Genomic DNA, 22,893 nt, shown 5'->3' on the forward strand with positions numbered 1-22,893 from the left:
AAGATCCAGCCCCACTTGTGGGGGCCCCCCAAGGGCTGGAGGTGGGTGGGGCTAGCTCAGCACCCTGGGTGGAAAGCACCCCTTTCCTTTTTCTGTCTTTGCTGTGTTTCTTTTGTTAATACTTTATCTTTTCAGGTTTTATTTATTTATTTTTATCTTTTCAGGTTTTGAATCTTTTGGCAGGCCCTTTAGAAAAGTCTTAGAGTTCCTTTGCTAATTGTTATTAACCTTGACTATACGTTGGAATCACCTACAGAAGTTTAAAAAAAAAAAAAAAAAGAAAAAAAAAGTTCCGGTGCCTGGCATCTACCCTGGTTTGGTGGACTCAGATTTCCCCAGGGTGAGGCCCAGGCGCAGGTGTTGATTCAGAACCTCCCCAGGGGATCTGAGCCTAAGTGCAGCCCGGGTGGCCTACCTGTTCTAGGTAACATGCCTGTTACCTAGATGTGGGGAGGGGGCGGGCGCAGGGGGCCTCCTTCCAGGGGACCCTCCCACTTCAAAGCAGGAGGAGATCACAGAGGTCTCTATCATGCAAGTGGCTCAGGAGAGAATACTGTACATTTTCACACCTGTTCACAGAAGGGCAGGTACAGGATGGTGGAGCAACATTGTTTAAAATCCCGAAAACCTGGGAAAACCTAATGCGGAGACGATCACATAAAAGCGGCAGCTCCAATGAAACAGACAGACCCGTGAGCCTTACCGCGCAGGGCGATATTCACGAAAGGCACTCCCTGCTTGAGCCCGGGAGCTGACCAGTGGGAACAGAAGCCTGACAGGCAGAGTCCAGGAGGCCGCCCTGTCTCTGCGCCGCACACCCGGGGGGAATATCAGCTTTGCTGACACACCAGAAACATCTCCAGGGTGTCGTTAAGTGGAAAACGACAGTACCAGAACAGCATGAAGAGTGTGATCTCCTTTATGTCAATAAAAAACAAGCACTAAAAATAGGCGTAAATATACATATTGGACAGTAAATGCAGAGAAAAAAAGCCGGGAAAGAGATTAGTCCTGGGAGTGGTGTGGGGATGGTAAAGAAGCTTTTTAACACTTTGGTTGGTGCCATTCTGTATTATTTGAATTTTTTGTGGTGACCATTTGTTCATGTATGATATGTGAAATGAAATTAAAAAAAGGTAATATATATATTTTTTTTTATGAGGAAAAAAATGCCTGTGGGCCCAGAGTTCCAGGCTGTAGTCCCGGTTCCCTCACTTGGTAGCAGGGCTTGCCATATGGCCCTTCTGCGCCTCAGTTTCCCTATCTACGAAGTGAGGATCCTGTGATTTCATATGCACAAGGTGGGAATGAAGATTAGCACTAATGCAAATGTGTGTCTGAAGCCAGGTGGGGAAGGCTGCCTTCCCTCACCAGATAAAAATGGAAAGAATTTCCTTTTTAGCGATTCCGGCTGAGAGCGGATAGGTTTGTGTGCGGAAAAGCTGTGTGTCCCGCAGGACTCACTGCGCCCCTTCCCCCTTCTAGTCAAGCTATCTCATTCCCATGTGTTTCTGTGTTTGTCTATTAATCCACTCCCCCAAAAGTCCAGTAAGCAAGCGTTGTTCCTTGAATTGTGCGTATAAACCCCGGGAAGTGACCTTATTGGGAAATTAAGGTCATGGCAGATGTAATTGGTTAAAATGAGGTCATACTGGAAGAGGCTGGGCCCTTAACCCGATAGGGCTGGGGTTCTTACAGGAAGGACGCACAGGGGAGAATGACAGGTGACAAACGGCTGCGGAAGCAAGCCCAGGAAGGCCGAGGATCGCCAGCCCCTCCAACTTGCTACCACCTTCTGCATGCTTTTGTACGGTGTTCACCTCCCTGCTTTGTAATTGCTCCCATGGGAAGCTTCACCCGCCCCCCCCCCCCCCGCCCCCATCTCCCGGAATGGAAGCCCATGGAAGCAAGAGCCTGTATTTTAGTCATCTTCGATTTCTAGTGTGTGGCAGATTATTGCCACTTAGCATATGCTCAAAAATGCACATTAAGTCTATTCCTTCAGTTATAAAAGATCCTTGCTGATAGCAAATATGACCCTGGGGCCCAGGACCTGGGTTGCAGTCTCGGGTGGCCTTGGCTCTCCTTTGAGACCTTGCCGACACCCTCCCCCGCCTCGGGGGGTTCTGGAAGGTTTGTATGCCCTCCTGGTTGCTTGCTAATGTTTTCCTTCTCCACCATTTGGTGGCTTTTGTTAAGAAATACATGGTCACTTCTGTTTCTCTGACCCTTCCAAGTATTATACTTTATAAGAAGGGCTCTTGAGATCCTTCAGTCTTTTCTTCAATGAACTTGGATCAGAAGATGCCGAGGGCTGCTCACTGGTGTTACACGCAGCATATTTCTTCCTGAGATGCTGTCTACATAACATAAAATGAAATAAAGGTATCCATCCATATAATCTGAGCTCTGAATCAGCAAAAAGTTAGAGACCTATATAGAATTTCCATTATCGAAATGGAAAATGGGGAAATGTTTGTTAGATAATATTAAAGGAAATGATAAAAAAATCACACATGCCGTGATCTTACCATACTTACCACTTAAAAAATGATACACTCAGAAAAAGACAAGGCTGGAAATAATCACCAAAATGTTAAATTATCTTTGGTGGTGAGATGATTATTTTGCTTCCTTAATATTTTTGTTTTCTACAAAGAGCATATATTACTTTATTTTTTAAAAAGACTTTTTTTTTTTTTTTTTTTTTTTAGAGAGAGAGCATTTGAGTGCACACAGAGGAGCTGATGGAGAGAGAGAATCTCAAGCAGACTCCCCGCTGAGCGTGGAGCCCGACATGGGGGCTCCATCTCACGACCCTGAGATGTCAATAGCAAGCTAGGCATCCCCTTCACTTTTTCTTCCGATGAATATCCCTTTGAGCCAAGATCATTTATTTAACATGCAAAATTATCATAAATGCTCTTAAATCTATTTCTTTCTCTAAAAAAAAAAATTATTCACTAGAGACTGAGCACAAGCAAAGGGAGAGGCAGAGGGAGAGGGGGAAGCAGACTCCCCACTGAGCTGGGAGTCCAACATGGGCTTGATCCCAGGACTTAGAGATCACAACCTGAGCTGAAGGCAGACGCTTAACCATCTGAGCCACCCAGGCACCCCCTCTTAAATCTATTTCTGAATTTTCTATCTGGTGTTAGCGATCTTTGTTTCTATTCACGTTTTAAGGACTTTGAATAGTTTTTTATATATGGTAGTTTTAATCTTCCTTGTTACTTTCATCTTTACAAAATTTTCCTGTCTATTCTTGGTAATTTTTCCATATGAAATTTAGAACCAACTAGTCTAGTTCCCAAAAAATACCCTTTTGGTATTTTTATTGGGATGACATTAAATTTACAGATGAACTATCTTTGACAGCTTTATGGCGTTGAGAATCCAAGGACACAGTGTGCCTCTGCATTGTTAAATCTCCTGTTGTGTCCTTCAGTAGCATTAAAATTGTAAATTATAGAGCCTGCATTGCTTGTTAAGTTTATTTTCAGGATTAAAAAATTGAAAAAATTTTTCTTTTTTAATTTTTTGCTTCTTTTTTATTTTATTTTGTTTTATTTTATTTATTTATTTGACAGACAGAGATCACAAGAAGGCAGAGAGGCAGAAGAGGAAGCAGGCCCCCTGCTGAGCAGAGAGCCCGATGTGGGGCTCGATCCCAAGACCCTGAGATCATGACCTGAGCCGAAGGCAGAGGCTTAACACACTGAGCCACCCAGGTGCCCCAATTTTTTGCTTCTTCTAAATAGGGTCTTTGCTTTCTTTGTATTTTGTATTTTTATAGTTGTGAGTGTATTTCTTTGTATTTTTATAGTTGTGAGTCGTGCTTGATTTCCATATATATATAAATGGAATTTATTGAATTCTACTTGAGTTTGCTGTATTTTCCCTTTGATTCTCCTTTTTTCCAGGTATACAAGGGATCTGCAAACTATGTCTTCTGGGACAAGGCCAGCCATGGACTTTTTTGATACAACTGAGAACAAAAAATTTGGGGTGGGGGAGGGGCGGAGGGAGAGGGAAAGAGAATCCCAGGCAGACTCTGCACTGAGCATGGAGCTGATCATCGAGCCAAGTACGGAGCCTGACTCAGGCACTCAGGCTCTATCTCACGACCCTGAGATCATTCCTGGAGCAGAGACCAAGAGTCTGATGCTCAACTGGTGGGGCTATCCTGTTTTTTTTTTTTTTTACGTTTTGAAAGAACTGTTTTAAAGAAGAAGGAAGAAGGAAAAAGATGAGACAGAGATCATTTACTATCTGATCCTTTAAAGGATGAGTTCAGTGACTGTTAAAGTATACAATACTTTCACTTGCCTTTTATGACAATTGATCTCTACCTTTCTAATTTTTATATGTCTGATTTCTATTTCTTCTTTAATTACCTTTTCTTGGGGCCCCATGATACTGGACAACTGTGTTCTGTTCCTGAGAGTAAGGGAATTCCTTTTCATATTTGTGGATTTAGGAGGATACTGGCTATTAGGTTATGACAGGTGTATGCTATCATCTGAAAAAAGTACCTATCTATTCTCACTTTCTTAAGTGTTTTACAGACACTAAAAGATGTTTAACTTTATTTTTCAGTGTCTATGGAGAATGTTGTCTTTTTTCTCTGTTAAAGTGGAGAACCATACAAAGAGTTTTCAATATTGAATCATTTTTACAGTTCTGGAATTAGCCCTCTGCTTTGGTGTTCATAGGTGAGAGTGATTTATTTATTTTTATATTAACTCTGTCAGGTTTACCTGATCTGTAATTTGACAGCTTTCCTTTCTAAAAGTCAAAGCTATAGGTGCTAATCATTTAGAGAAGTAAAGCTTTACAAGATTTGCTGCAAGAAAGAGAGCACGCCGGTTCCACTCCTCACCTTATCCCCTTTCCCTAGAAGCAATCACTTCCCAATCCTGCTGTATCAGATTCCTAGGGTGCTTTAACAAATTGCCATCAATGTGATGACCTTCAACAACAGTTCTTGAGGCTAGAAGTCTACAATCGTGGTGTCAATAGGGCCATCCCTCCTGGGGGGACTCTTGGGAAGAATCCTTCCTTGCCTCTTCTAGTTTTGGGTGGTTGCTGGTGTTCCTTGGCATTCCTTGGTTTGCAGCTCTGCCCCTTCAGTCTCTGCCTGTGTCAACAATGGCTTTCCCCTGTGTCTGTATCTCTGCCTCCCCATAAACACACTGTTTATTAAAATCTGTCAACGGGGGCATGTGGGTGGCTCAGTTGGTTAAGTGTCTGCCTTCGGCTCAGATTGTGATCCCAGGGTCCTGGGTTCGAGCCCCACGTCTGGCTCCCTTCTCTCTCTCCCTCCGCCCTCCCCCTGCCTGTGCTCTCTCTCTCTCTCTCTCCCTCCCTCTGTCAAATAAATAAAATCTTTTTCAAAGATTGACAAATGGATTAGAGCCCACCATCATCCACTATGGCCTTACTTTAACCTGAACACAGCTGCGAAGACCTTATATCTAAGTAAGATCACATTATCAGGTTTTGGGTGGACATGAATTTGAGGGGAAACTGTAGAACCAAGTACAGTCTTCCTTTTAAACCCCCAAATACACGTTGGTCCACGTGGAAAATGCATTAATCCCATCTCAGTATCTACCGAAGTCTCAACACATTCCAGCATCTACTTCGAGTCTAAAAACGTTTTTAAAAAAGATTTCATGTATTTATTTGACAGAGAGAGAGAGAGAGATCACAAGTAGGTAGGCAGGCAGAGAGAGAGGAAACAGGTTCCCTGCTGAGCAGAGAGCCCAATGTGGGGCTCGATCCCAGGACCCTGAGATCATGACCTGAGCTGGAGTCAGAGGCTTAACCCACTGAGCCACCAGCCACCCCTCCTTTGGGACTAGAATCTAAATGTCATCCACTCAAAATGCCCCAAATCCCCTCATTTAGGTCATCTGAATTTGGGATGGAAAAGCCTCTGGGTGTGATCCATCCTAGGGTCAAAACCCCTCTCCCTCTGTGTACACGTGCACCTGGAGAATTAGATTTCTTCTTCCAAAATCAAATGTTGAGCTAGGCACAGGATAAATATTCCCATTCCGAAAGCGAGGAAATGGAAGCAACAAGGGGTTCATCTGTCCCAAGCAAGTCTGAAACTCAGCAGAGAAAATTCCAGTAGGTCCCAGGGCCCGAGAGTGAGCCTCTGTGGCTCAGCGCTCTCTGGCCCCCGGGACCGTGGAGGTCCCAGCCTCTAGGTCTCCGGTTCTGTCCATTCTGACCCCTTACCAGTGACTCTGTCTTGTACATTATAAGATACTGAGCTCCTTTTCAAAGATCATTCTTCCTTCATTCCATTTTGTCTCTGCCCCTCTCTGTCCAGGCTGGCAATGGTTTAGCTGGTATAAAATTCTCTAGACCCTGCAGGCTTCTGTGGATGTAAAGAGGATCCATGTCATTAGACACAATGGTTCTCCGCAGGGCTTCCTAGATAACCCCATCTTGATTCTTGCTTTCTGCCAAGGGGGCTGGTTGGATCCACAGTCACACCCAGCTGTCCAACACTGTTGGGGGTGTCTACATGGGAGTATGCTTTCTCATCCTTTCTAATATGGATAGCTGAGAATTTTCCAAATCAGCCGATTCTGCTTCCTTTTTACTTGACAGTAAATTTATCTGCCTCAGTTTCTCTCTGTTCTATACTATACTGTGCCCTATAAGCAGCGAGCAAAGACCCAGCCTTCCATACTTTGCTTGAAAAGCTCAGCTGAACCCTTCAGTTCGTGACTTACAGGTTCTACCTTCCATCCAGCAGTGTAACACAATTCAGCCAGATGGTCTGACGCTCGTAACAAAGGCCCTGTTTTCTCCTGTGTCCACTAGCACACTCCTTACCTCCTTCGAAGGTCTTAACAGAAGCCCCTTTAGTATTTCTGCTGACATTCTTTTTATAATGATGCATGTATTTTCCAAGATGATAGATGCTGTCTGCCATTCTTTTCACTTCCTTTTGAGCCCATACCAGAATCGTCTGCAACATCCACATTTCCACCAATTGTCTCTTCAAGGCAATCCAGGCTTTTTCTAGCCTGCACCTCAAAATTTTTCCAGCCTCTTTCCATTACTCAGTTTCAAGGCTACTTCCACATTCTTAGGTACTTGTTACAGCAGCACTCTATTTCCTGGTACCAGAATCCAGATCGCTCAGGGCTTTTGAGAGAGATGAAACCAATTTATTAAAAAGAATTGGCTTGCTTGATTGTGGAGGCCAGGCTGAAATCCACAGGGTGAGCCAGCAGCCTGGAAACTGTGACAGTGATGGTGTTGTATTCTTAAGGCAGAATTTTGCTTTCTCTGGGAAACCTCAGTTTTTGCCCGTGTGGCCTTCAACTGATTGGATGAGGCCCACCCACATTATCAAGGGTAACTATTTAAAGTCAACTTAAATGCTTCACAGCAACATCTAGGCTAGTGTTTGTGTGTTTGTTCTTTAAGATTTCATTTATTTATTTGAGAGAGAGAGAAAAAAAGAGAGAGTTCGGGAGCTGAGGGGAAGTTCAGAGGGAGAAGGAGGAGCAGACTTCCTGCTGAGCAGGGAGCCCCACTCAGGGATTAATTCTAGGACCCCAGGGATCATGACCTGAGCTGGAGGCAAATGCTTAACTGACTGAGCCACCCAGGCACCCCTAGGTTAGTGTTTGATTAAACAGCTTAGCCAAGTTAACACATAAAACCAGCCATCACACCCACTAAGAAGCAGTCCAAAATTAAGACATTTTATTATTTTTTTTTAAGACTTTATTTATTTATTTGACAGAGAGAGATCACAAGTAGACAGAGAGGCAGCCAGAGAGAGAGAGAGGGAAGCAGGCTCCCTGCTGAGCAGAGAGCCCGACGCGGGACTCGATCCCAGGACCCCAAGATCCGAAGGCAGCGGCTCAACCCACTGAGCCCCCCAGGCGCCCCAAGAGTCACATGCTTTACCAGCCAGGTGCCCCAACATGTTTTAGGTTTAGAAACAGTTTCACAAAACAACAGAAAATGATAGTCCTTTTGAAAAAATTACACCCAAGTTTTCAGAAACTATGAATTGTGGATTATGAGGTACAACATAGAACTCACCAAGTCAAAGGTTAGTAAGGAACACCATGCGACTTCTTTTTTTAAGTTGTGAACTGTGAACAAACATGCAAAGGCGTGTAAGAAAAGGCATTTACACAATTTTAAGAAAAAGAACAAAATAAACTCTTACGTCCTCACCAACTAGGGCAAGAAATCGAACATTATCATCCCTCAGACATGCACCGCCGTGCCCTGTACCAGTTGCATTTTCCCTCTTCTTTCCTCACTCACAGCCGATTTTGTGCTAATTATTTTCTTTCTTTTCTTTAGCGATTTTACTTCCTAAGTAGAGCTAACAGTCCTTTAAATTATTATCTATTTAGTTACTAAACATGAGTCGAATTCTACTGTATGCATTTTCCTTGACTTGCTTCTTTTGCCCAAAGTCTTATTTCTAAGATTTTCCCTATGCTGGCACGCATGGCTCCAGCTCATAGAGTTTTTACTCTCAGGGAGTATCCCTATGGATACCTCAAGAAACCTGTCTGCTCTACTGTGGATGGACATTTGGTTTGCTTACATTTTGCAAAATCTTCTGGTGCACATGTGAAAGTGCTGGAGAGTTTCCCCTGGTGATGATGAGATCTTGAATTCCCATCAGCAATGAGCTGAGAGTTCCATTATTCCACATTCTCCCCAACCCTTGGGATTGGCTGGATTTTTAATATTTGCTACTCTGGTGGGTGTAAAAAGTATGCTGCTGTAATTTAAATTTGCATTTCCCTGATTAGTAATGGTTGAAGATAGTTTTATATACGTACGGAAAATTTGTGCCTCATTTTCTGTGGGATTTTATGAATTAATTTTGCTAAATTTGGGAGGAGGCTGTTTGTCTTCTCCTTACTGATACCCAAGAGTTTTTGTATTTTGGATACTAATCTTTTTAGATCTTATTATTTAAATGTCTTCTCCCATTCTTAGTGTTTGGTAGTGACTTTTGATGAATATGTGATCATAACTTTAATTATGATCTTCATTTTAAGAAGATAATGAGTTTCCTTATGGCATATTGAGCTCCCTTTCAAATGCTACTTGGATATCATCTTTTTATTTTTTTAAAGATTTTATTAATTTATTTGACAGAGAGAGATCACAAGTAGGTAGAGAGGCAAGCAAAGAGAGAGGAAGGGAAGGAGGCTCCCTGCTGAGCAGAGAGACCGATGTGGGGCTCAATCCCAGGACCCTGGGATCATGACCTGAGCTGAAGGCAGAGGCTTTAACCCACTGAGCCACCCACTGGATATCATTTTCATTCTCAAGTTTCTGTTCAAGCTTTTTTGTCCTTTTAAAAACATTTATTTGTCTTTTCCCCATTCTTTTATAGGAGTTTTAAATATATTTAATATATTTTAATATATTTAATATATTTTGAATATTTGTCCTTTCTCATACATATATGTGTATATATACACACATTTATATATCCTTTCTCATATATATAATAAATATTATATATATGGTGAATATTTTCTCCCAGTCTGTGGCTTGTCTTTTCACCTTTTTAGCTGTCTTTTGATGAGCACAAGTTTTGAATTTTGATGAATCCAATTTATCATTTAAAAATTTTATGGTTAGTGTTTTTTGCATCCTGTTAACAAATATTTTCCTACTCCAAAGTCATGAAGATATTTTCCTATGCAATCTCCTAGAAGCTTTATGGTTCCAGTTATCATGCATGGTTTTATGATTCATCTTTTATTCGCTTATTTGAGAGAGAGAGCTCAAGCAGGACGAGGGGCAGAGGGAGAGGGAGACAAGCAGACTCCCCACTGAATGGGGAGCCCAAGGCAAGGCTCAATCTCAGGACCGTGATATCATGACCTGAGCCGAAATCAAGAGACCGATGCTTAACTGATTGAGCCACCCAGGTGCTCCTATAATTAATCTTAAATTAGCTTTTGTGTATGCTATGAAATAGGGGTCATACATAATTTTTTTCTATATGAAAGTCCAGTGTTCTAGCACCACTAGTTGAGAAGTTCTTGTTCTTCCCAGTGAGTCATAATGGCACCTTTCTCAAAAATCAAGCAATTGTATTCGTGTGGTTTCATTTCTAGATTTCTCTATTCTATTCCACTGTTTGTTATGACAATACTACACTGTTTAAGCTTCTATAACTTTATATAGTCCTGAAATATGACAGTATCAGTTCTCCAATTTTTCTTTCCCCTTCAAAATCGTCTTGCCAATGGGTACACATTTTAGAACAAACATGTTGTTTTCTTCAAAAAGACGACTGGGATTTTGACTGGGATTGCACTGAATCTGGAGATGCATAGATCAATTTGGAACAAACTAACATCTTAACGATAGTAAAGCTATGAATGTGGCATATCCCTACATTCACTTAAGTCTTCTTTTCTTTATCCTCAAAAATATTTAAAAATTGTCAGTGTAAAGCTCTTGCACATACTTTGTTATACCCGTTCCTAATAATTTGATTTTTTTGGGAAGCTGTGGTAAATGATTCTATTTTTTAGTTTTATTTTCCAACTGTTCACTGCTAGTAGATAGAATATATATAAGTATATAACTATATGTAAATACAGTATATGTAGATATATATAAATATGATTAATTTATGTATATTAACCAATGATCTTGCTAAATTCACTTGCTAGTTAAAGCAGTCTGTTTTTAGATTTCTTTAGATTTTTTCTATGTCTGCTTTCCTAGATAAAATTTAATTTTTTCTTTTCTAATATTTATGCATTTTATTTCTCTTTCCTTCCTCATTGCACTGACTATGACCTCCAGTATAATGTTAAATGGAAGTGTGAGATTGGACATGTTAGCCTGTTCTTAGAGGAAAGTATTCAATATTTGACTATTAAGTTTCACGTTAATCGGTTTTTAGGAGATATCTTATCACTAAAGAAGTTCTTATTTATTTTCAATTTTCTGGTTATGGTTAGATACTGAATTTAATAAAATATTTTGATTTTTTTACTGTGTTAAAATGATCATACTATTTTTTCCTTTATTCTGTTAATGTGATATATGCTATTTTTCAAATGTTGATCTAATCTTTCCTCCTACCATAAATCCCACTCATAATATATTATTCTTTTCACATCTTGCTGAATTTGATTCACTAATACTTTTATGAGGACTTTTAAATGTGTGTACGTTCATAAAGGATATTGGTTTGAATTTTCTTTTTTTGTCATGTTCTTCTCTGGTTTTAGTAGCAGGGTTATTTTTAGCTTCAGAAAATTAGTTGAGAAGCATTACCTTTTTACTGAACAAATTTGAATTTCACTGTAAAATTTTCAGCACCTGGAGTTTTCTCTTTACAAGATTTCTCTTTACAAGTACTTTAACACATCTAGAGCTAGTCACATTTTCTATTTCTTCTTGTGTCTGATTCAGTGAGCTGTGTTTCTCAAAAAAAAATTGTCCACTCATGTAAGTCATCCAACTTACTGGCATAAAGTAATCAGCATAATATCCTTCCATTTTTCTTTAGTATCTATAGTTTAAAATAATATCTCCTTTTCATTCCTGATATTGGTTATTTGTGTTGTTTTTCTTCTTGATCAGTTTTGCTGAGGCTTTGTTAATCTTACTCATCTTTGTTCTATATCTTATATATCTGTTTTCTCACTCCTTAATTTATGTTCTTACCTACATTATTTCCTTCTTTCCATTGCGTTTCATTTACATTTCTTTTTCTAGTTCCATGAAATGGATCCATTTAAAGCTATACATTTCTAAGTGTTAGTTTAGTTGCTTCCCAAATTTTTACATTCTATTCACATTATTATTCAATTGAAATAGTTTCCATTTTTTTTTTCCTAATTTCTTCTTTGGCTCATGAATTTTTGAAAAATATATTGTTTAATTTTCAAACATTTAAAGTTTTTCCATTATTTTTCTGTTTTAAATTCTATGGTTAATTTTTAGTCTATGGTTAATTTTTAGTTTAATCCTGTTGTGGCCCGAGATCATACTTGTATGATTTCTGTTCTTTGGATTTTATTGATATTTGTCTTTTGGTTCAGCATATAGTGTGTTTTAGTAAATATTCCCTGTGTATTTAGAAGAATGAATATTCTCAAGTTGTTGCATGTAGTGTCCAAGACATGTCAACTGGATCAAGTTGAATAAAACTGTTGTTCACATCTTTTATAGCCTTACTGTTTTTTTTTCCAGTTTTACGGTTTATTCTATCCCCCACCCCCTTTCAGTTTTGTACACTTATGCTACACATTTTTTGGAGCTCTATTATTAGGTGCAGGTGTGCTTTGGGTTGTTATGTCTTCCTGATGAATTGATCTTTTTTATAATTCTTTAATGCCTTTCTTTAACTTTGGAAATAATTTTTTGTCTTGAAGTTTAGTTTTCTCTGATGCTAACATAACCAAACCCAGCTATATATATTTTTATATATATATTAGTGTATATATAAAATTACAACCAGCTTTCTTTAGGGTAAATTGTGCATGCTATATCTTTTCCCATCTCTTTATTTTCAGCCTATCTGTGCTCATATATTTAAAGTACGTCTCTTGTAAACAGTACATAATTGTGTTACTTTTTTTAGTCTATTTGAAAATCTCTGTATTTCAATTGGTGTTTTCAGTGTATTTATACTTAATATAACCACCGATGTGATTGTATTTAATTCTATTCTCTTGCTATTTTTTTGTCACATTTATTTTCTGTTCCTCCTCTCTTATATTATTTTTGATTTATCAATTAGTTTTTGTTATTAAATTTTATTTCCATTCCTTTACCTTTAATCTTTCATTTTTATGCTTTTGGTTTGTATCTAGTAATAACCATGTATATATATATATATACATATATATATAATATATATATTTCTATTTATTTGGATGTTTTATACTATGCTTATATTCTAGAAGATTATGCTAGACATTTTAATATTTATACTTATAAAAATCTGGGCAAGTTTATATTTTTATTCTTTTCTTGTTCCAAGAGCCTTGGAAGATTTTATATCCCATATGGTCTGTATATTAATTTTATCTTAGAAGAATTATAGAAGGAAGAAAAAATAGTGGTGAAAAGAGTCAGTGAAGTAGAAAGTTAACATTAAAACATAATTAAAATCGAAGCCACGCTTCCCAACACCCCGGCTCTGCTCTGCTAGCTCGGCCCGCCCGCACCCACCACGGCCACCATTCAGCAGCTGGTAGGAAGATGGCGCTTAGTGGAGAGCAAAGGCTTTGACGAATACATGAAGGAAGTAGGAGTGGGAATGGCTCTGCGAAAAGTGGGTGCAATGGCCAAACCAGATTGTATCATCTCTTCTGATGGCAAAAACCTCACCATAAAAACTGAGAGCACTTTGAAAATAACCCAGTTTTCATGTAACCTGGGAGAGAAGTTTGAAGAAACTACAGCTGATGGCAGAAAAACTCAGTCTGCAACTTCACAGACGGCGCATTGGTTCAACATCAGGAATGGGATGGGAAGGAAAGCACAATCACAAGAAAATTGGAAAATGGGAAATTAGTGGTGGAATGCGTCATGAACAATGTCACCTGTACTCGGGTCTATGAAAAAGTAGAGTGAAAATTCCATCATCATTTTGGATAGAAATTAGCTGTGAGGATGAACAAACTCAGTTCAATGAGCAAATCTCCATACTGCTTTTTTTTTTTTTTCATTACTGTGTTCAGTTATCTTTATCACAAACATTTTACATGCAACTATTTCAAAGTGTTGATTTAATTAGGATCATCCCTTTGCTTAGTAAATAAATGTGTCTGTGCTAAAAAAAATAATTAAAATCTAAAAAGATTAATGATATGAGGGAAAATGACAGATAAAGAGGATAAGGACAATCCAACAAATTAACAGTTTTGTTTTTTTTTTTTAAGATTCTTATTTATTTATTTGGCAAAGAGAGAACACAAGCAGGGGTAGTGGCAGGCAGAAGAAGTGGGAAAAGCAGACTGCCCACGGAACAGGGAACCTGACCTAGACTCCACGACCGGAACCGAAGTCAGATGCACAACTGACTGAGCCACCCGGGCACCCGAATGGTCAGTTTCTTTAAGGAAAAGAATGTTAGAAATGAAAAGAAAAATTAATAAATGGATCATAGGTGAAATGTTTTTCGAAAGACATAAATGTATGATTGTAACTGTATTCCAAGAAAATCTTTGATAATGAACTATCAAAACTATTATGTATCTCAGTAAAGCTACTGGAATTCTAGGATTAAGAATTTTTTAAATGAGTAAAGGTAAAAGTAATAAATAATCCTGTGGGATTCTAAACAGGAATCCTGGTCATTTATGAAGAAAATAATATCAGGCTGGTTTGAGGTTTCAACAACATCCTAACATTAGGAAAAAGCAAAGGAAGATCTACAAACTTCAAGGAAAATGTGTCGCACAAAAACTTTCATTTTATCTGAAGGCTCTGACAGATATATTTAAAAGCCCCTTGACCATTAGATTGAGCATACTAAATTCACATTTTTCTAGGGCAAAAATGGCCCAATATGGGCAATTTCATATAGTTTAACGGAACACTTGGTGACAAAAAGATAAATGGGAAAGCCATGTTAAAAATATGTTAAAAATATTTAAATACAGAATGACAGTTTAAAAAGAATTCGAGTTATAATTTCAGGAATATCTGGGTGGTTCAGTCAGTCAGCATCCGACTTTTGGTTTTGGCTCAGGTCACGATCTCAGGATCATAGAATTGAGCCCCACGCCAGGCTCTGTGCTCAGCTGAGAGTCTGCTTGAGATTCTCTCTCTCCCTCTGCTTCTGTCCCTCTGCCCCCTTGCCCCAGTCTCTCTCTTTTTCTAAAAATAAATAAATAAATCTTTTTAAAAATTTGTGCAAATTACAATATCAGAAGAGAGTGTAAAGGCTATCAATTTGGCAATGTAGGAATAACAATATAAGTAATAAAAATCTTGAGATGGAGAAAGGAAAGGAGAGGGGAAGAGGCTTAATTGCACATAGTTCTTCATCCTTAATGTGGGGACAGGGAGATCTGGAATGAATTGAATGTATATAAAGCTGGGACAGGGTATGAACTGGCTAGCTCCAACCCCTTTGTCATCCTGTTTTCTTTCCCCTTCTTCTTCTTCTTCTTTTTTTTTTGAAGATTTTATTTATTTATTTGTCAGAGAGAAAGCAGAAGCAGGGACAGCAGCAGAGGGAGAGGGAGAAGCAGGGAGCCCAATGCACAACTTGATCCCAGGACCATGGGGATCATGACCTGAGCCTAAGGTAGACACTTAACCAACTGAGCTACCCAGGCGCCCCTTTTTTCCTTCTTTAATAGACGTTGGAAAGCTGAAATTCTAGCTCTCCCTATACCTCTTGCCACTAGCATGTACAGGCTAACACCATTTCTAATAAAAAAGCTGAATGTGCAAATCTGTTTGGAGAGGACTTATTTCCTGAATAAAGAGAAAAAGTCACAAAAGGAGAAGACTTTGGCCCTAGCTGTCCTAAGAGCTTTTATTTAAGCCTTTCTTATTAGAGCCCTGGTTGTTGGAGAGTAAAGCCAAATGCATTCTTCGCTGATCTTGATTTTGGTGTCCAGAGGTAAACAGTCTACAAGGCATCAGTCTGAGGCAAACAGTCCCATGCTTGTATCCCGGTTCCACCATTTGCTGGCTCTGTGACCCCAGACAAGTGACTTCCCTTCACTTCGTTTCTTAAATCTGGACAGTGGAGACCCTTAATCTGTAACATTATTTTGCACATTCAAAAAGTGTGGGGCTAGAGCTTAGCATAGCGACTGGTACATCGTTGTGTGAATTAGCGGCGGCTCTCTCAAAGCCCAGTGTTGGCCAGGGCCATGCTGCCTCTCTAAGACATGATTAGTCCTGGTCTGAAACCTTGTTCCATAGCCCTGTGAAAATCCACAACATATTTGTTCAAGGTGGACTTCTAAATGTAGTCCCAGGATCCCTAGCTCTTGGTAGTTGATCCCTTGGATGAACTCCCTCCCCTTGAGCCAAGGTTGGCCCTGGTAGTTTGCCTTTCTTTGATCAGAGTATGGCAAAATTGATGGGATGTCCCTTCTCTGACTACGTTACAAAAGATCATAACTTCTGCCTTGCTGTTAGATGCCATGGCCCTCCTGGTTGGTGTTTCCATCTCCAGTCACCATGTTGGAGAAGCCCATGTGGCAAGAAACTGAGGTGGCCTCTAGTCCACAACCACAGAGGGGGTGAAGATTGGCAACAATTGTGTGAGTTTGGAGGGGAATCTTTCTCCAGAGGACCTTGTGGATGACACCCCAGCTTTGAACAACACCTTGATCACAGCTGGTCTGTAGGAGACCCTGAGACAAAGGACTCAGTTGAGCCATGCCTGGATTCTGACTCCTAGAAAATAGGGCTAATAAAACAAAGTGCTGTTTTAAACCACTACATTTTAGGGTAACGTATTATGCAATAGGTGACTAATGGACTAATGACTTCCCCTAGAATCTTGATATTGGTCATATTTCTCTGCTTTAGCAATCTAGTGTCTCTGTATTTCCGTAAAAATATCCGGTCTGATCCAAATATTTTTTGAGTGAGGGTTTTTTTTTAATTTAAGATTTTTTATTTATTTACTTGAGATATATAGAGAGATACAGTGATCAAGAGAGCAGGAGTAGGGAAACAAAGGGAGAGGGAGAAGCAGGCTCCCCCTGAGCAGGGAGCCCCATGCACGCTCAATCCCAGGACACTAGGACTACGACCCAAGCTGAAGACAGATGCTTAACCAACTGAGCAATCCAGGAGATACTTTAATGAGGATTTGGGATTGGGAAAATCTTCATTTCTTCTTTCCTTCTTTCTCTTCATCTGCTCTAAACAACGGACAATAGCAAATTCTTCTTTTGACCTGTGCCAAAGAGTTCTACTCATGGCTTTACCCACGGGCCCAAGGACCTGTCAAATAATACTTTTCCTTCCTAAGAGAAATTCTGGAAAATCCAGGTTTTCCATTTTGTTACATGATAATATTACTATTGTTGGTGGACCGAAACAAAATGCAAAGGGATCATGGGCAAATAGGAGACCAGAAGGTGGAGGTATGAGGCAAATCTTTAAAGTCAGGGTAAGGGCCAAAGGGAAACTTCTCTGTGCACAGAGAGAGGATGAAGGAAAAAAAAAAAAAAAAGAGTTTTCACTTTAGCAAGAGACAGAATGGCTAAGATGTCTTTCTTGCAAAGCAGAGAGCTGCAGGTTAAGTTGTTCATTTATCTAGAATCTTCTAGGCGTTGCTCTTTTGAAGGCCAGAGAATGATGTGACCTGTGTAGCAGGTTCTCACCAGCCATCTGAAGAACAAAATATCAGTCCAAATTCATATGTGAGGGAGCAGAGAGAAGAATCTGTGGAACCACTCAGCAGACAACATGGCCTTGGGCCTTGGTCCCCATGTTGCCTGACTCTTGTGGCGTTCCCTTGACCTTGCTTTGCTGCCTGACTGGGTTTACAAAGAGGAGGCCAGAGGGGAATGTCTGTCTAAATGTCTAAAGTTGTTGAGAGGGGATGAATTAGCAGAATGGAGCCCAATCTTGAAAATGAAAGATTTGGACGTGGAAAATGGGGAAGCACTTCTACTGGGTATGTGGGAGTGGTCACCACCTGGAGACTGAATGAACACTAAAGTTCTGGGCCAAGTGCTAGCACCTGGGATTAAGGGGAAGAGCTGGGGGCCAAGTACTCAGGACAAAGCATTAGCACATAGTATTCAAACACAACCTCTCCTTTCATGCCTCGGTGTTTTTAACTTAAGTCCAAGTTGGTGAGTGGTGAGGCTGAGATGTTCCTTAAACCTCCTGAGCGCAGTCCAGAATGTTTTCCACAAGGTGTGGGAAGGACCCACCAACGCTGTGGACTATCGGTGAGAAATCTAGTTGCCCTTTGCACAAAGGAGCAATCACTAGAACACACCGATAATCCCAAACTTACCAAATGTGGGGAACTAGGGCCAGTCTTTCACTTTCTTTCCAGATGACCCCAGAGGTTGTTCGATTTCCCTCAACTCTCAGAATACCACCACTTCCACCCTTACTCTGACTTGAGAAGGAAGATGCAAAAGCCCTCAGATGGAACTCACTCTGGACACCGAGCTGCCAACTCTCCCTCTTTCAGCCATGGGTCTAAAGTAATCTCTTTCCATTTGCTCGAGAGTCTATCTTTCCCGCCTTCTTAGCCACTTTGGGGCTACTGATAACTTTTCTTCTCTCTTGTTTCTTCAACTTCTTCCTCCACCTCTGAAGATGTCTCATAAATTACCAATATGTTCACCTCTCTCCTCTATATAAAAACCTTCCCTTGATCCCATATCCTCCTCTGGTCATATCTTTCTCTGTCCTTTCACAGCCAATATTTTTGAAAGAGATGCCTAAACTCATTGGACCCTTTTCCTCATGTCTCATTTACTCCTGAGTGCCCTGTAAGCTGCTTTTCATTCCAATCCCCTCAGTGAAACTCTTGTCCCCAAGATCACTCTGCACCGGTAAGTCTCTAATCTATGGACACTTTCCAGTTCTCTTCTTATTCGACATCCCACAACATCTGACATAGCTGTCCCCTTGCTCCTAGAAACACTTTTCTCTCTGGCTCCTATGAGACCACACTCCAGCACTTGGCTGGTTTTCTCCTTCTTTTCTGATTATTCTTTGATCTATATGCAATTCCTCAAAGTTGCCCCCAGAATGGGCTCTGTCTTGGGTTCTTTTCTGTCCTCAGCCCGCTCTCCCTCATGGCTTTATGATGACCTGTCAGTAACTCCAAAATCTATCTTTTTAACACAAATTTCTTTCATCAAAATCCAATTGTCCACTAAAATTTTTATTTGGAGCCATCCCTGGAACTTTAAATTCAACATGGTAAAAAATGGAAGAACTCACCTTTCCCCCAGACCTGCTCCTCCTTTTGTGTTTTCTCTCTTGCTAAGTGACATTAACACCCACTCGGTTGTCTGAGCCGGAAACCTACACATGACTCTTGCCTGTTCTTTTTGCTTCACCTTTCACAGCCAATCAGGAAGAAAGTCCTGTGATTCTAGATCCGGACTATCTTCCAAATGCTTCCATTTCCATTCTTCTCTAGTGCCACCACTGACACCAAGCCATGTGTCTCTGCTGGGTTATCATGATCATTTTTGTAAAAACTGGTCTTCCTCCTTAACACTGCTGATTGCTTTCCGTTGGTTCTCCATGTTGCAGCCAGAGTGGTTCTCCTCACATACAAACCTCATGGTCGATTAAAGCCTTTCAGTGGTCTCTTATCCCCATTTGGTCTCCTTGGCCAACCTCAGAACTTTTCTCTCATACCAGCCTCTACTTTGGCCTATTGCTAGCCACATCCAGCCTCACACTTTGTATACATTCTAACCCAGAGCTCCCAGGCTGGCTACCCATTGGCCCATTAAAAACCACAGGTGCGTTTTATTTGGCACATGCAGTATTTTTTTTAGGTTGAGCCAATATTTAAAATCAGAGAATTTCTCATAAAAGTCCAGGTTTCCAGATTCTTTTGAAAAATTGGAATAGACATTAGCACCCCTCCTCCCACCATTCTTGCATGGCCACAGTATGTTGGGGCTGAATATGAGCTATTCCTTTAGATGGAGCATGAGCTCTTCTGCCCCGTCTTAACTGCATGGCGGTAAGGCTGAGAACTAAGTTAACATGCACACTGGAGGAAAAGCGTTAAGACCTATGATAAATGTGCATGTCAGGTACAACAGGAATACAGTTGCGGAAGTGTTGACTTCTGCTCAAGAAATAATAAGAGGAAATGACGTCTGCCCTGCGTCTTGTGGGATAAGCAAACCCGCCCCAATAGAAAGTGGAAGGACAGCCATGAGGGGAGGTAGCATGAGCCCACCCTAATTCTATGGGTTAAAAGGATTTGTGGTAACAGAATTTCCAAACACATAAGGCAAATCAGAGAGCACTGAAAGAAGAAGCAGGCACTTCCACTAGTATCGCTGGAGATTTCCATGCTCCTTTCTTACCACAGCTTGCCCCGGACAAATCACCCAACCTTTTGGGACTTAGTTTGGCCATCTGTGAAGTGGGACAGTGCTAGTCCATGCTTCATTTTTGGAGTTGTGGGAATGAAATGGACACGGAAGAACTCAGTAGGCTCTCAAGAGCTTTACGCACGTAAGACTGATGGCTTTCCTCGTGGGTAGAACACAGTGTTTTGCTTGTCATCACGCGGCAAACAAACAGGCCAACAGACTCTTGAGTATTTACTTTCTGTCCCGTACTGGGCTAGGAGCTGAGCTCTAGGGAGGGCTCAGACAACGTGAACCCCCTCGGGTAGCTCCCAGTCTGGTACAGAAGGCAGAAGCTGGCAATTATATGTTGTATATCTGTATAGTATATGTATATGTAATTATATATATTTTATATAATATGTACGTTACATTATAAATAATAATTTAATGCGAAATGCTTTCACCTAGAGGAATTCAGAGGGCACCAGGCATCGCCAAAGCCTAACATTTCTCCCTTCCTTCGCTGATTCAACAGATCTGTACCTACCGGGGTGCCAGGCCCATTCTGGGGTTATACAAATGCTAAGTGAGACTGCCAAGGTCCCTTCATTGGTGGACTCCAATGGACTGAGTGGTGAAGGTGATGATACCGCTCAGACAATAAAAGAGTAAGTAAGTCCATAGGCTCCAATAAAGACGAGTTTTTGAAAGAAGACAAGCATGGCAATATAGAAGACAAGGAGGCGGAGGGTGGGGAACTCTAGACGATGTGGTTGGAAGGGATCTCCTTGATAAAGGCCTGAATGGTGTTGAGAGTCTGTGAGGTGAATGGTGGCGAGGGTGGTGGACATGTGTGTGTGCTGGGAAGACAGGGGGAAAGCATTTGAGATGGACATCAGCAGCTTCGGCTACATTCATTATTTTGTATTAACTGTGGTTGGGTGACTAACTTGCAGGAAGCATACCTAGGGGTAAAGCTGTCTCTGCAAACTTGGCTGGGGTGGGAGGAATGGGGTGGGGTGGGCATCCCACAAGGCAGGGACATTCTCTCAGTGGCCCAGATGGGAGCCCCACCTTTGGCAGGGTTCTAAGGAGGAGTGGTGAGGGAGCTGCACAGCTATCCCTGCAAACCGTGCCTGGGGTTGGGGAATGATTCAGAGAGGAAGACGGACCTCTCCCCCACCACCCCCTTCTTTTAATCTTTGCCCCTTCATCCCTTTGCTCCAGTCCGGTGTGTGTGTGTGTGTGTGTGTGTGTGTGTGTATGTGTGTGTGTGTGTGTCTTCCATAAGGTACTTGTATTCAAGCCAAGAATTCTGGAAGATTGGAAACCCTGAAGACCCCAAAGGAATTAAGCTCCAATATATACAGAAAATCCAGGCACCGTCTGAGGGGAGAGCATGTTTTCTTTGGGGGCAGGAGAAAAGAGCGAGGTACAGCCATGGGGAGCCAGGAATAGACTAGGAGCTCTCAAGATGGGCCTCCTAACCCTGTTCGTCCCATCCTCCCATGGCGACTCCAGGGTTCCGAAGGTTTCCGTCTGTCTGTCTTCCAGACAGCTTTCGCCTTCATTCGGGCCTTCTGAGTTAGGGGTGTGTGTGTGTGTGGGTGTGGGTGTGTGTGTGCGCGCGCGCGCGCAGCTCTGTGCACGGCATTCCGGCTTGGGGAACGTTTTACAGAAAGCGAACGTCTAGCCAAGTCCATTTCCGCTCCTGTCTGCCCTTGCTCACAACTGCTGCGCCCCCTCTCTCGAAGCCGAGGCCCCGGGGTGGGCGCGCCCCTCCCGCACGCAGACAGGGGCCTGGGTGGGAGCCCGGGGGCACCCCTGGGCTCAGATGCCACGCGGATGAGGTCACATCCTCTCCCTCCCGGGCCCTCGGCGGATGAAAGGCGAGAGCGGACGGAAATGCACGCGGCGCGGGAAGGCCGGGCTTGGCGTGGCGGGGCTGGATTACATAACAGGGAGAGGGGGCCAGCCGCCCGCAGCGGGCCGGGCGCCGGGGCAGGGCGCGCGGGGGCCGGCGGGGGTGCGCCCGCGGGGAAGGGGGCGCCCCCGCACAAGGGCTCGGAGTCTTCTTTGCGGTCCCTTAGCCGGCCAGGGAAGTGGTGACAGCCGGCTGGGGCGTCGCAGAGGAAAACGTTCTCTTGAAAAGGGTGTGAAAGTGAGGGGAGTGGGGGGCGCTGTTCTGCCTCGCACCCGGGGACAGCCGTGGGACTCCAGCAAGGAGCACGGACGTCGCCCAACGGGGACTGGGCAAGACAGCTAGGGGCGCGCTGCCTTGGAGGGACAGCAGCTGGCCCCCTTTGCAACCCCCTAAAATCATTTCCAACCTAAGTTTGAAAACCACCCATTTTAAGCACCCAGAATTTCTCATCATAGCTCTAAAGAGTTGTCAAAGTCATAACTCTTGCCCTGTTGACATTTCATTGACATTTACAAATACACCTGGTTGTATCCCTTTAAATACAAGAGAGCCCAGAGAATCTAGCGACTTGACCCAGATCATCATCCATTTTAAAAATACATTTTTAAGCTCTTAAAGAGCAAAAGCTTTACCTAGTTCTCTTTTCTCCTTGAACCCCACAGGATTTTATCTGGACTGGACCATTCTTATGGCTGAAAACGTTTCATTGATCATGTTTTATGGGTCAATGAAATTTTCTTTCAGACTTTACACAGGATACAGATTTTTCTAATTATTACATAAATGGTAAACTTTTATCGGCAATTAATCAGAAATTTTTATTCTCAAGTAGCCCCTGTATCCGTGGATGAATATTACTTACGTGATTCAACATCAATTCCATTCTGATGTTTCACTTCCACGGACATTTTGTTCACATGAAAAGTA

At 41.7% G+C, this 22,893-nt stretch overlaps 1 pseudogene; it reads left to right on the top strand.

Annotated features, from left to right (window-relative positions):
- Positions 1–4,413: 4,413 nt before the first annotated feature.
- On the top strand, positions 4,414–13,626 carry LOC123946471 (annotated as a pseudogene).
- The last annotated feature ends 9,267 nt before the right edge of the window (positions 13,627–22,893 follow it).

Source organism: Meles meles, chromosome 7, assembly GCF_922984935.1.
Source record: "Meles meles chromosome 7, mMelMel3.1 paternal haplotype, whole genome shotgun sequence".
Lineage (NCBI taxonomy): Eukaryota > Metazoa > Chordata > Mammalia > Carnivora > Mustelidae > Meles > Meles meles.